General features: G+C 46.7%; 1 pseudogene; it reads right to left on the minus strand.

Annotated features, from left to right (window-relative positions):
- Positions 1–3938: 3938 nt before the first annotated feature.
- Positions 3939–4029, minus strand: LOC119443245 (U2 spliceosomal RNA; annotated as a pseudogene).
- Between the last annotated feature and the right edge of the window lie 10174 nt (positions 4030–14203).

Here is a 14203-nt window from a genome sequence, read left to right on the forward strand (position 1 = left end):
GGCGACGCTAGGCGCCATTATTGCAGCCAATGTTCAACCTGGGACCATTATTCATAGTGACGAATTGGCCGCATACAACTGTATCCCAAATTTAGTGGATGCTAACGGGGCTATGCCTCAATCTGCATTGGGAGACAGTTAACCACAGCGTGCACTTTGTGGAAACCAACACGGGCGTCACACGCAAAAAATAGAAAGTTATTGTCAAAAAGTGAAGCGCCACCTCGTCAGCAGTGGGTGCAGAGTAACTGCACTGATGCTGGAGTCCCACCTGGGATGAATGTGGTGGCACTCAACGGCCACGTGTGCTGCAGAGAGCCTTAATTTTCTTGCGTTTGTGAGAAGCCACGGATCGCTCGGGCTACCCAGTATAAAGACTCATTCCTGCGGTTGTTAGATGCCATCGGTCGGTGCTAGCCAGTATGAAGGTGCGTCAGAATGTAAAATAAAATAAAGCGTAGTTTTTTTATCCTTGCATGAGTGTTTTCCGACATTCCTGAGCGCTTACACGGTAAGAGCGCGGCAAACCACTTCTGCGCTAGCCGACGCTCCCTTCGTCTCGCAGCCTTACTTTATCGTGACCAACGAGCGATCTGTTGAAAGCCCTGTCTAAAAATCAGGCGCACACCAATCTGTGCTCGGAAATGGGAGCGCAAGCACGTAGCGAGCCGCACCAATTCAATCCAGACGAAAGAGAAAGAGCAACGAGCGATCTGTTCAAAGCCCAGTGCTAAAACCAAGCGCACACCAATCTGTTCTCGGAAATGCTAGCGCAAGCACATAGCGAGCCGCGCCAATCCAATCCAGAGGAAGAAAGAGGAGGGCGAGCGTGCCCTCGTGGTATAACGCGAAACGATTATACTACAAATTAGTCTAATACACATTCAGTGTACAACTTGTAAACTTTAAAACACCTATACCCTACGGTAATGTCACTAATATCATTGTACTAAATGCATTTATTTGATAACTTGCTTGTGCCTCTAATGCACTCGGTGGAACGACAAACAAGTGAAAGAATGCACGACCATGCACCGACAGTATGATCACGTGAGCCCCAGTTTGTCGACCGCCCATATGGCAACGGCCAAGGGATGATGGCCACCCAGAGTGAATCTAGATAAACCAATGAAACTGGAGGTGTGCCGACGGACAAACTTTGTCTTGTTACCATTAGGTCTTTCATCTTGGGGCGTCGCCAGAGCTCGTGAAGATCCCGAGTTTCGCCAAACTCGGGGCATCCTGCATAGCACCCTTGGCTGGCTCTGTGAATCCACCCGGTGAGCGCTGCAACCGCTGCTGGAAATATAATCTGTACATAGTTCCTTGTTTAATTGACTCATCCTTCGCGTAACATTGTGGTGGAGGTGGAACTTTCCCCATCCTCGCCACGGAGCTCTGAAGCGGCCACACCATCGTCTTCTCAGCCATGGCTTCCGATGGAAACACCCCATCGCGCCACCTACACCTGCGGCGCCAACCACAGCGTACGATACGGTTCCCAGTTTCCGTGATCCTGGGACATTCTCCACCCAAAATGGCATTGACGTCGACAACTGGCTCAGCATGTATGAGCGTGTTAGCCAAAGCCATCACTGGGACCCTACCATGATGCTTGACACTGTGATCTTTTATCTGAACGGGACACCACGTCTCTGGTTTCCTACCCATGAAGCCGAGCCGAACAAAGGCGAGTCCCCCCCTCTGACATCAGGGGAGCGCCGTTCGCAGCGCCGCCATCGGTAGCGTACGAGGCCAATAATATAACTTAAAACAGAACAAACGAGGAGCCGCTGCCACAACGCCCCCGTTGTCGCCATTCGTTGTTAGGATTCAGCACGGTACTTATTTATAAAAAATGGGACCTGATTTGTTCTAATGACGGTATTCCTAAATTTCTGCTAGGTGTATATTTTTTCTTACGCTTGCCTTAATTTTTTTTTTCTTAAGAGAGTGTGCGTCCTTTACTTGAGGCCTCTGTGTGCAAGCAATAGTTTCCTTGAATAATTAGCAGCAATCTCTTCTGGCATGAAAGAATAATTCGAGAATAAAAATTCCCACATAAAATATATTTTATGAAAGACGTGTTGCGGACAGTAATTCATTAATGTTTATTCTCTCAGGAATTTATTCGCGGCTACGGAGAATAAGCGTTGAGCTTTCGACAACGTATTTATCGCACTCAGGAAATGTTATAGCGGGTGCTTGCTTTTTCCATCTGACTAACATTGAGTTTGAGAATGTTTGCGAGCGAGAAACGCAAACATCATTGGAAAAAAAAAAAGAGAGGGAGAAACAGAATGAAGAAAGCACCTCCGTGGGAAGCAAGAGAGCTGGTAGCAGCTGTGACTTCTGAGAGAGTTCCTATAGTTAGTTTCTGTGGCAAACCAAGACCCCGTTTCTCATGAAGGTGAGTGCGTGTAGAGTATATACCCGAGAGAGTTACCAAACAGAAAATATCTGTCGTACAGGCGCTTTCAGCACCTGACTTTGCACGCTATGTGTAGATTCCATGCCTGAAACTTGTTTATGCCCCAGGGATACGGCTGAGTTCATGCTGCTACACTGAAGTGAAAATGATGATACGAGAGTGTTTAGGAAAAATAGTGTGACGAAGGGGATACAGCAAAGGAAAGCGAAAATATTGACACAGAACTTGTCCCCCCTGCAAAAAAAATTTGAAAATAAAAATACGAGACTAGAGAAAATGTATGTCAGTGTATTTCAAAACCGGTTTAAATACCACTGAAGGAAAATAGCCAGATATATGGCGCAGCTGTCACTGATTGCTGGCCTTTGTGTCCTCCCGTTATCTTCGCGTAAACGGTAGCTCGCGGATACTTACTATATGAAAGTACCAGCTGCCGTCAGCGTGCCGCTGCGTCTATAGCAAAAAACGAAAAAAAACGAAAAAAAAACGTTTGGTTTCGCTGGCTCACTCTTCACCCTTTTATTTTCGAGCGGATCTGCTCCATCATAGTCTTTGAATGTAACGTAGTTTCCAGGACGGTCTAACAGTGACCTATGTGTATTTATATACATCCCATGTCAAGAAGGGGGCTGATGATGGAGTAGTACACTGTGGTATAGAAGTTAATTAACAAGAGGAAAGTGCCTCAGAAAGCACTCGAGGCATCCTATCCCCGTTTGTGTAATTTCCATGCCACAACATACATCAAGTAAAATTATTTCGTTACTGTTTGTTTTTGCTTTAAGATCAATACAATCATGTCAGCAAATAAAATGGCTTTTATTCTTCGTCCTCCTTGAAGGAGATAGCTACAGTAGGTATCTCAAATGGATGCCCAATTCCATCGCTAGTTCTTGACGAAGAAAGGCAGGAATAAAGATAGCTGTATCGTGGTAAGAGGCGGGCGCGACGGAGCAGCGTTCGATACACAGGCCGCTAGCAGGAATAGCCTGAGAAAAATGCTAGACAAAGAGAAGGACTTTTTCATTCTTTGCTTTGAACGGAGGTCGTCCTAACAGCCAGAACACGGCGTGGGTGCGACTATCAGTTTATCTTTGTTGTTATTTTTTATCGCAGATGTGACGTTATTTGAAACTAGAGAAATTCATTCCGGTTTTACTCTATCGGAGAAGAATCGGCCTTTTGTATAGAGCCCCTGCTTGTAATTAGAGAGCTTAGCGTCACTAGATGTTTTTACATTTTAAATATTTGCAGGGTGCTATAATCATAGAAAAAAACATTAGCGGAATAGTGTGAAATGTCCCTGATGAAGTAAGAAATAGCGTATTTTTTTATTTCGATAGCAATTATCTGGACACTCCATGTGAATGTTCGCCGTCGGCGGGGGCATTGCCGTGAGGCTCCGCATATTTTTACGGGCGAAGCACCTTAGGGTCGAGGCATAGCCTCCTATATGAGGCTATGGTCGAGGCTTGTCCGTCCGTCCACGTTTTCCGTGCTCTTGCGTTGGCCGATCCCGGAGATAGTGCAATACCGGGCCGACCCGCGCCGGGGGTGAAGCAGGCTTCAAGCACTCCGCCAACTTCCAAAAATAAGATCGCGACCTACCAATAACGAGCCAATCTCACAACGGCGAACACGCTGCAATAAAACTATCCGACGGAACCGTCGTCATGACAGTGTACTTGGCCCCGAATCTCTCCCGAGGCAACGCAGAAAGGTACAGATCTAGCCATGCGCGAATACGAAACAAAGTACAAGAACAACCCCTTCGTACTTGTCGGAGACTTCAACGTAAACATCACGGACAGCGACTGGCTTGTGCTATATATATATATATATATATATATATATATATATATATATATATATATATATATATATGACGTCTCGATACGCTCTACGATGCATTTCGTATTACTAGAAACAACCAACCACCAGGGGAACGTGCATAGACCTTGTCTTTGCCAACTTCAGGCTATATCCGATCGAAGAACCATTGGCTCTACATTTCACGGACCACAAAGCAGTGATAATGAAGGGAAAACGGAATCCAGAACTCAAAATGACATACGAGTTATGACAAATAAAACATTGTATATACTGTACACACGCGTTGTCACTCATTTACATGCGCGAGTGGGCAATGTCACGGGTGATTCACGGTAAGAACGATCCCCAGTGCTTCGCCCACTCGCCATGATTCACTTCGTGGAGATGCGGGGATTTTATTTTTCGACAGCAATTACACGAACACTCCAAGCGAAATTTCACCGACGTCGTCGCCATCGGCGTTGCCATGAGGCTCCGCACATATTTAGGTATATGTATGCTGTATGCCATGTCATGCTATATGACACATGGAGCATTTACGGGTAATATTTCCAAACTATTCTATCACTAAAGTAGCTCACACCAGGTCTCACACTCCGGAACAAATTGTTCCGCAAATTTTTGAATATGGCAGCCCGCAAACAAATGTCGTGAACATAGAGAGTGCATGCCTTGTATCTTAAATCTTGCCAGACTGTTAATAGTGTGAAACAATATAGACATCAAATCTAAAAGTTATGCAATACTACAGCCGAGGCACTTTTGAGGCTGCACTATATCTCCGGAAGCGACCTACGTAAGATGTTTTAGGCAGCGCTATTCCCAGGATTTTCCTACGGGAGCGGTTTCAAACATATCTGATATGGAAGTAGGCTAAGTCCGAAGAAAGAAATTCTTTTTAATAAATTGACATAAACGATATTGTCCTACTGCAGTATTGCAACAGGTGACCCCGAGTACAACAGATCAGTCCTCTAACCGTTATACCACGAGCGCATGCGTCAGTAAACTGAATAAAATATCCTTAAAATGTTTCTGCGATGCAAGCCAGCGCGTAGCGACGCTTGGCCGTTTTATGAACAATCCACGTGATTTTTCTCGGTCAACAATAATTACACTTAAATATATTGACTCCTCTATGTTTCAGTATATGTTTGCTGAAGAACACTACTCACATTAACTGTACTATTTCCCTTTGAGTCAGAATTTGAATGCCACGTGGCAAAAGCTGTCTAGGAGTGTTTGTGTTCCAATCAAGGAAATAGGAGCACAGAAGAATCTGTATTCTAAGACCTCAGACAAGTGTGTTCGCTGGAACGCATTGTAAATAGGTATGTGAAACACCGTTCCAGATAGTGGTGGCTGTTTAACGGAACATTTCTCCAGTTAGTAATTGTCACGCTAATTTAAAAACGTTGTCGCAGTTTCACCTGAAAGGTGAAGCATCAATTGCGATAGCAAATTTGTAGAGAGCTATACGGAGTAATGATATTAGCTTTTTCAGCTGTATAAACTTGCACATGCAGCAGCACCGGCAACACGCAGAACTGTTGTCGACGCCGTCGGCGTTTTGCTCACGTTCGTTCAAAATGTGTGCGGCGTTGGTGACTGTTGCCGGAGCCTCTGATATAAATAGGCACTTGGTGCCGCAGCTAAACGTCGCCTCCCTTCCCTCCCCCTCCCCCCCTTCCCCACTGACTCTCGCGCGTCGGAAGAAGGCGCGTTTGCTCTACATATATGGTGATTGTAGAGGAAAGAGACGCCTACTTCTGCAGCCCTTTATGGCGCTGAGCCGTGCTCCCTCAAGGGCTGCAGAAGATAGCGCCAACCTTTCCCTTTCCCTCAAGAACCACTTATCATCATCATCAGCCCTTAAGGGAGCACGGCGCAGAACGCGCGTTTGTTCTCCGCTGTGCGTTCACTCCCCGTGAAAGCGCGCGCCCCTCGCGCCCTTTCACTCGCACATACAGCGTTCGAAGGGCTGCAGAAGATAGCGCCAACCTTTCCCTTTCCCTCAAGAACCACTTATCATCGGCGACGATTTCATCTCCATTGACGTCATACGGAACCTCACGGCGACGGCGACGGCAGAAGTCTGCTTTTGAGTGTCCATATAATTGCTATCGCAATAAAAGAAAGTTACAACCCTCATAATTACGATAAACTAAGAATTCCGACTAAGAAGAGGGCTCTATTCCCCTTGACATAAAACCTCACACTCGGCAGCGCAACGCTTGAAACAGCGAAGCTGGGCAATCGTAGCCCAGAATTTTCCGGAAGTGCGCGCGATCTTTTCATCTTATTGCTCATGATGATGATAAATTCTTTTCGCGCGTCTCTGACTTACGGCCGTTCCTGCGCGTTGCATAGCGCAGCTTGCAACACCGACACCGTTTTCCAATGCCGACAGTGCGTTCCAGGAGACCCGCTCCGTGAGGGCCTCTCTCTCTATCTTGCTCTCAGAGCGCGCAAAACCTCTTCACCTCGCAGAGCACGAGCGGACGAACGCGTCAGCTGTGGATGAAGACAACGACGCTGGAACGCAATCATATGGTTCGCATAAATGTATGTTGTGCAAATGTGGCTGTATAGCCTAGTGGTTACGACGCTCGCTTTGGGACCGGGAGTTTGCTGGTTGGAATCCCGCCTCGGCAAGAAAGTTTATTTTCTTTTATTTCTTGATAGTGCGTCCAGCACAAATTGCGGCTGGCTTAAACAGCTTCGCTGTTGAGAAGCCTATGCAGGTTATGGAGACCTTGCAGACCCTTTCGGCTTGAACCATCTTTTTCCCGCATGTAGGAGCCAAGGCACGGTGCTAGAATAGTACTTGCCGGTGCCTGGTTTGAATCAGGCACCGGCAGGTGAATCAGCGCGTCCCTCGCATGGCGCAAACATACTTACGCGTGTTGTGAGAACGCCGGCCGAGAAGCTCCAGGAAAAGCTAATCGCAATGAAGCAATGCGGGTCCGCATATGCGCAAATACCACTCCGTTATCTCAGATGTAGAAACAATGTGCTGCTGCTTGTGCGGCGCGCGCTGCTGCCCAACGTAGGAGGCACTCGCTACGGGAACAAAAAGCTCAGGCTAAGCGACGTTGTCGCTTAGCCTCGGATTCCTGTCAAGATAAGCATATTAAGATTACATGTATTAGATAAGTATTAAAATAGGCATATCTTAATCATGACAACAAGTGTGACAAGTGTACAATCAGGCTTTCGCCTTAACATTTTACAAACGTGTAACACTTGCTCTTTTTCATTTTGCTTTGTGTAGTGCGTGCAAACTCTGTTCTCTCGGTATGTTCTTGCGTTCCTGCTGCTCTTCGACATGGCACTCCGTGGTATTTGACAATAGAAAGGTGAGGAATTTATGGTGTCTACCACGGACGTACGAATGAAGGTGCATGGTCTGGGCAGCACGCTGCCGCAAACAATTTTTTTTCTTTTCTATCCTTATCTATTGTTCCCCTTTCCCCCTCCCCAAGTGTAGGGTAGCCAACCGGGCAGCGCATTTACATTCGCATGCCCGTGCAGCCGGTCGATTGCAGCGTGCCTGCGCGGCGCTAAAGGGTACTATAGATCTAGGTACTTGCTGGCGCCACGTCTCCGCAAGCAACCCTAGCTCTGTGAGTCCCTGTGCCCTAGCGCCGCCGCCTCTCCAGCTTCTGCATGGCTTCACGGAGCGCGCCGCGCTAATCTCCAGGCGGGCGCGTCGCCGTGGTCCGTCAGAATGATGCATTGACTTAACGGTGTTTAAAACTGACTGGACACAATTTGGCACTGTGCTTGGATCTCGATTTCTTTCCCCTTTTAGTTTTACCATACGCGCACCATGTTTTGCGAGCCGAGACGGACCAAGCCTAAACATAGCGAGCAAATGGCGTCGGCCACAGAGCCCACGCCGTGCATGTCCGCGTCTCGCGTGCGTTTTTCACCATGGTAGGACCAAGGGACGAGTTAAATTTAATTCACCTTCTGCGACGTGGTGAAGTGGCAGCAAGTATGACAGTCCCTCTAACCGGAAGCATAACCTTGAGCTGAACTGAACTTGTGGCCGTACCCTTCGTACAGGCGAGTAATATACTCAGGCCGAATGAGATAAAAAAATTTCAAATAAACGAAAATCAACCAAAGAAACAGAACATAAAGCGTGGCGGAAAAAAAAGAAAGAACACTTTGGGTTGGTGGCGCCATCTAGGGACGTAGACTTTACTTAGAGGGGGCGCCGAGTTTTCATTGAAATAACTAACTATGTAATACTTATCTGCTGGTGTAAGGTGTCGGCAGCGGTGCAATTTACAACAAACAGCCCTATTTTTATATATTGCTTCGACAAACACACCTAGCTAACAAAAAAAAAAAAAACGTTTCAAAATGTCGCAGTTTCACGCCAAAGGCGAAGCATGAATTGCGATAGCAAATTAGTGGAGAGCTATACGGAGTAAGGATAGAAGTTTTATCAGCTGTATAAACTTGGACATGTAGAAGCACCAGCAACGCGCAGAACAGTTGTCGACGCCATCGGCATTTTGCCCGCGTTCGCGCCGAACGCGCACGGCGTTGGTGACTGTTGCCAGGGCCTCTGGGGGCGGCTCGGAGGTTTTCGACGAGATCAGAACGGGAAACTCGTCGAGCAGCGTCGGATGTGTTTACCACCTTCTCGCCTCGCAGCGTTTTGTAGCGTTAGCTACACTGGCCTAGCCAAGCCCGTTTCGCGCGGCACATCAAGAGCCGTGCTGCGCATGCGCAAGGATCAGTGATGTCACACGGCTTGCGCACCGGAGCCACCGGAGCCGGCACCTCTCGCGCACTCCGCCGCCGCCGCGCGCGACTCACCGCCGCCGGTCTGCGTATTCCAGAGGAGTGACGTCGTAGCCGGGGTAGACGCACTGGCGCCGGCGCGCGATCGCTGTGCAGTCGCCGTCTGACACTGCGCTGGAGCCGCTGCGCTTCTGACTGGCGTTTGCCAGTGTGGTATAGCCATGGAGAAGGAGAGCGCAAATGCTGCTCAACAGCGCAGAAGAACGGAGAAGCTTGACTCATCGGATCCCGAAGTAGTTGCCTGGCAATTAGCGGTTGAGCGTAGGAGGAATGAACAGAAGAAGGCTATATACATGTGCCACATAATACGTATACCGCGTGTGTGTCATTGGAGCAGCAGTAAGCATGACAATCAAGCTAATCCTTGAGAATCTAGACAACCAGGAAAGCTAAGAATAATCAGCTCAACCTTTGCTAACGCTACGTATATCCTGGCATAGCCGAGCTAAGCCACTGCAACTTTTTTTATATATAAATACGCATTTGGTGCCGCAACTAAACGTCTCCTCCCCTCCCTCCCTCCCCCCCGTCCCCCCACGGCCTTTTGCGCGACGGAAGAAGTCGCCTTTGCTCTCTCTCTCTTTATATATATATATATATATATATATATATATATATATATATATATATATATATATGGTGATTGTAAAGGAGGAAAGAGACGCTTAATTCTGCAGCCCTTCAGGGAGCACGGCGCAGAACGCGCGTTTGTTCTCCGCCGTGCGGTCGCTCCCCGTGAAAGCGCGCGTCCCTCGCGCCCTTTCACTCGCACATACAGCGTCCGGCGCGCGGCGACGATTTCATCGCCATTGACGTCACACGGAACCTTAAGGCGACGCCGACGACGACGGCGACGGCAGAAATACTTTTTGAGTGTCAACATATAATTGTTATCGCAATAAAATTGGCGTGTTGCGCATCACAGTGCTTGTGTCAGAAGTGAAGAGCCTGTTCCCAAAAGATCTAACCAGATATCATGTACAACAACAGGCTTGAAAAATCCTTGTGTAGAAGACAAAGCGGGCACTCTAATAACAAGGAGGAGTTTCACCGGATTTCTATTAGACGATAAGCCAGTACTCGACAGGTTTCCCAATTCGCTTCATTCGTGCAAATACGGCAATTTTTGCTTGTCACATTTAGAATAACTGGAACCTCTCAAAGTGTCAACCAGAAATGTTTTTATAGGACACTTTCCAAAGTTGCAACTGGCTAGGGAACTTTACTGTTGGCGAGCTAGAAACACTTCATCGACCACTTTATCGAAAGCGGTCTATGCATCTGTCGCGTTCGTATCTATAATTATGAGGGCCAAAATGTCGCTCAAGGAAACACGATGGTCCGCTTTTGATCATCCGAGGATTCGTTACCGCCATCGAGACTTCAAGTGGAGCTTCTTAGTTCCCAGGAAAATTTTGGCTTTCCGCATGGAAAAGTCATGCGACGCCAGTTCAGGATGGCGGGGCCAGATGCGGCAATGCAGCATTCTCGAGCACTGCGCATTGGTCGACGTGGTGCCTATATCTTGGAGATTCCTTCCCACGCCTCTGGTCAATCGAGGCCGGAATCAACATGGACCTTATATTAATGTGAAAGCTTTAAATGGCTTATGGGTCAAAAAGTGCCTGGTCCGGCAATATGGCACCAAAATTCATTTCATCCCTTTAAACTGTTTCCCCTTGTAGGGTAGCTAACCGGACGTGCGTCTGGTTAACCTCCCTACATTTCCTTTCTTCTTTTTCCTCCTCCTCCTCCGTGGTGCCACCATGCCATACAGTGCCACCAGGTGCTGGTGCCACCAACAATGGTCGTGGATTCTAGTGTCTTAATGAACTCTACCTTAATAAAACTAGAGTTCATTAAGGTATTCGAACCCGCGACCTTTGGTGGGAGCCGAATCCACGACCATAGGTGGCGGTCGAACCCACGACGTTTGGTGGGAGAAAATAATAGGAAGTAACAACGCATTCGAATAATAATGTCAAGTAATTTAATGAATGTCTCGTGAGCGCGCAGGCTTTTTCATCCTCTGTAGCATAGGCTAAAATGACTGTCAGCTTTTTTTCAGAATGATTTGCTATAGCCCTCAACGAAGCTTCATGCCTTCTCCTTACATTTGTATGAGACATCGAACTATTCCAGAGATAGTGGATAACGCAATAACGAAGAAAGAGACGCTAAGGCGGGGCAATTGCCGGTCTTGGTCGCCAGCCTAAATCCGGCTGTAGCTACAACACACCGCCGCGCCAACTTGAACATCTACAAAAAAGTGAGATAAAAGAGAGTGGAAATTGTATGCAGCTGATGGAAACAAAAAAGAAAACTATAGGGATTTAGAAACATGGCCAGAAAGAACTTGGCAAGAAAAATTCTTACGATAAACCAAATGGTTATATGAAGCCCCAGCTTGCTATATAAGGCCCCAGCTGGCTGCCTGAGAACAAGAACATACCGGAACGAATATTTGCAGCAGGAAAAGGCATGTGTCTGCAGCAGCAAAAGTCCGAAGATTACCCAGAACGTCGTAATAGAATGTCAAGATATTTTCACACCAGGACCTCTATCCAGAAGCGCTGACATTCTAAGAGGATGAACGCTACCTGGTCTGATGTCGAGATGAGCAAGATACGTTTCAGTATTGCGGGAAAAGAAGCAGGAAGGATTTTAATAAAACTGGAGTCATTGCAGCCATGAATTTCTATATATATCGCGATAACGGTTTTATTAAAGAAAGAAAGGATCAAGAATCGAAAGGCGAAATGCTAGACTGCAATAGGTGCATAAAAACCTGATTAAATCAAGCAGGTTTGTTCGCCTTTTGTCGCTGGCGCCGTTTCAAATGAAATGCCATCATGATCATCATCATGTGGCGACAATAATCTGCGACTTGTATTGTTGCGTTCTCCCCACGTTTATCAGGCCAGTGACAGTAGCAGAAAGTTTAATCCCAGTCTACTTTATTTCAAAGCAGGAAGCTGCGTCTCTTCTTTCCTTCTTCACGAAATATGTATTCTTTTATGTACAATGTTTTTCATTAGGGTGATCGCTAACACGATGCTTCTCAGAATTCGAAATCAGTGGTTATTGTCAGCTTAGCATAGTGCCTCCCGCACGAAGTATTTCAAGGGCCCTGACAAAGTTGTCCGTCCAAGCAGATATTTTCGCGCGATTTTAGAGCGATTCTCATTCCCTTCATTGTTTTAACAGCTGTCATTAATCACATAGTTTATGCTCTGTCATGCATGCTGCGGACCATTTTATCGTTTAGAATAAGCCGTGTTAATTCAATCTGTTCTTCCGTTCAAATGACAAATGCTTCCTTTTCTTTTGAATGGCGAAGTTGGATGCATCGTGAGTCAAATGCCCAATAAAGAACTCTTCTGAAGCAAGTCGAAGCTAGCAGGGTCTTTTGCGGACTGTGAAACGCAGGACCAACTTCCGAAACAAATTTGGGACGAACATAACCGAAGTTAAATGACGACTACATACCGCTCTCAGGCGACAGAAACGAAGTAGCTGACAAAATATTCAGTGTGAGAGGTGAACTGGAAGACTCTTAGCTCAACACGATGCCTTCGCTTGACTTTGCTGGCGAAGCAACGCTCCCAAGGGTGCTTCCAATTAGGCACCACTGCCGCTGAAACGCCTAATTTGTCTTCATTTTATTCTCTACTTCTTGCGTCTTTAGCACAACGACATTATAAACATGCACCTCGGTTTGCCTGTTTGCCGCTGGTGACAACGGCGTAGGCGCTAGACGCGCCTTCTTCGTTAATGTTCTTCCTTCTGCATGCCTTAATGTCCTCTTTGCCGCCTCGCTAACCCGCAGCGCGACTAGTTAGTGATACGAACAGCTTAACGGCGCGAAAATTCGCCTCATGTGTCTGTTTTGGTTCGCAGTTTATTAGGCACTACCCCTACACGACGTCATTACTTTATAGGTTCTTCGCTGCAATGTCTACGGAGTGACTAGAAGTCGTAGGACGAAAAAACAAACAACGAAGAGAACGACGTATCAGTCCATCATCAAGAAGCAAAATAAAAACTGACAAGTACGAATGTTGCGGTTCCTGCGGAGCAGAAAACAGAACACTTCCGCTTACCATTTTCAGTGAAAGCACAGAGTGCATCACGGTAAGATGAATTTCCCTTGTGAATACATTAAATTATCATTCAATTAGCTTTAACAACATGCATAGGTGAGCCTGTTTACCAAGAACATCGGGGCACTATTTATCAAGTATAACCTCCTGAGGCCCGGATGGGATTTGTGTCACGGATTGGTTTCATATTTATAAATTATGCTATTTTGCTTTCCAGAAAATCATAAAAGCACAATTTATAGTTTTGTGAACACTTGCAAGTGAACACGGCAGTGTCCAATATATTGGACATTGCCGATATTCAAGAGTCCGTATTGCATTTAGCTATTACTTGCTACATATTGCTTTCTATTTTTTATTCTGCACTGAGAAATGCTTGCAAACACTTTGTCCTTTACATAAGCACCCACAAATTCACTTAGTTCTGCAACGAGCGCTGTAACAGGAGCTCTTGCATCAGCGGAGATGCTATTCCGCCATTTTTAAAGCTCCTAGTTTGGCGAGGAACAAGCACACATGAATCATACCCTCTAGAGGGCAGCACAGGTCCCAGAACAAAACAAAAATGGCTTCTCATCGCGTCGGTGGTGCTTCTATGGCCGCTGCACCCAGCTTATTAATGTCCAGTATATTGTACAAATGCTTCATTGGTGCCACCGGAGGATAAACGTTGTGCAAGCAATCCTGATCCTGTATACACTGCGGGATACTGAATGTAGAAATTCTGGAGCTCAATCAAAGGTATGGATGCAGCAAGCATCGAGGAGCGTTCGGACCGCCATAATTCAGCGCGCTCATTGCAAGGCCAGCTGGTGAAACCTACGTGATCATTTGGAAAGGCCGCTGATTGCAGTCGCTTGCCGTTGGTGCTCTGCACTTGGCTGCTCAAAGCGAAATGCCATGGGGTTGAGCAGGAGCAACCACTTTGTATAGCATAAATAAACTCCTGCTGCTAACACAGGCAGCATTCTTAAACACTTTTCAGTTTTGGACCTACTTATTGTTTCCTTGCTGA

This window comes from Dermacentor silvarum, chromosome 2 (assembly GCF_013339745.2).
Source record: "Dermacentor silvarum isolate Dsil-2018 chromosome 2, BIME_Dsil_1.4, whole genome shotgun sequence".
Classification (NCBI taxonomy): Eukaryota; Metazoa; Arthropoda; class Arachnida; order Ixodida; family Ixodidae; genus Dermacentor; species Dermacentor silvarum.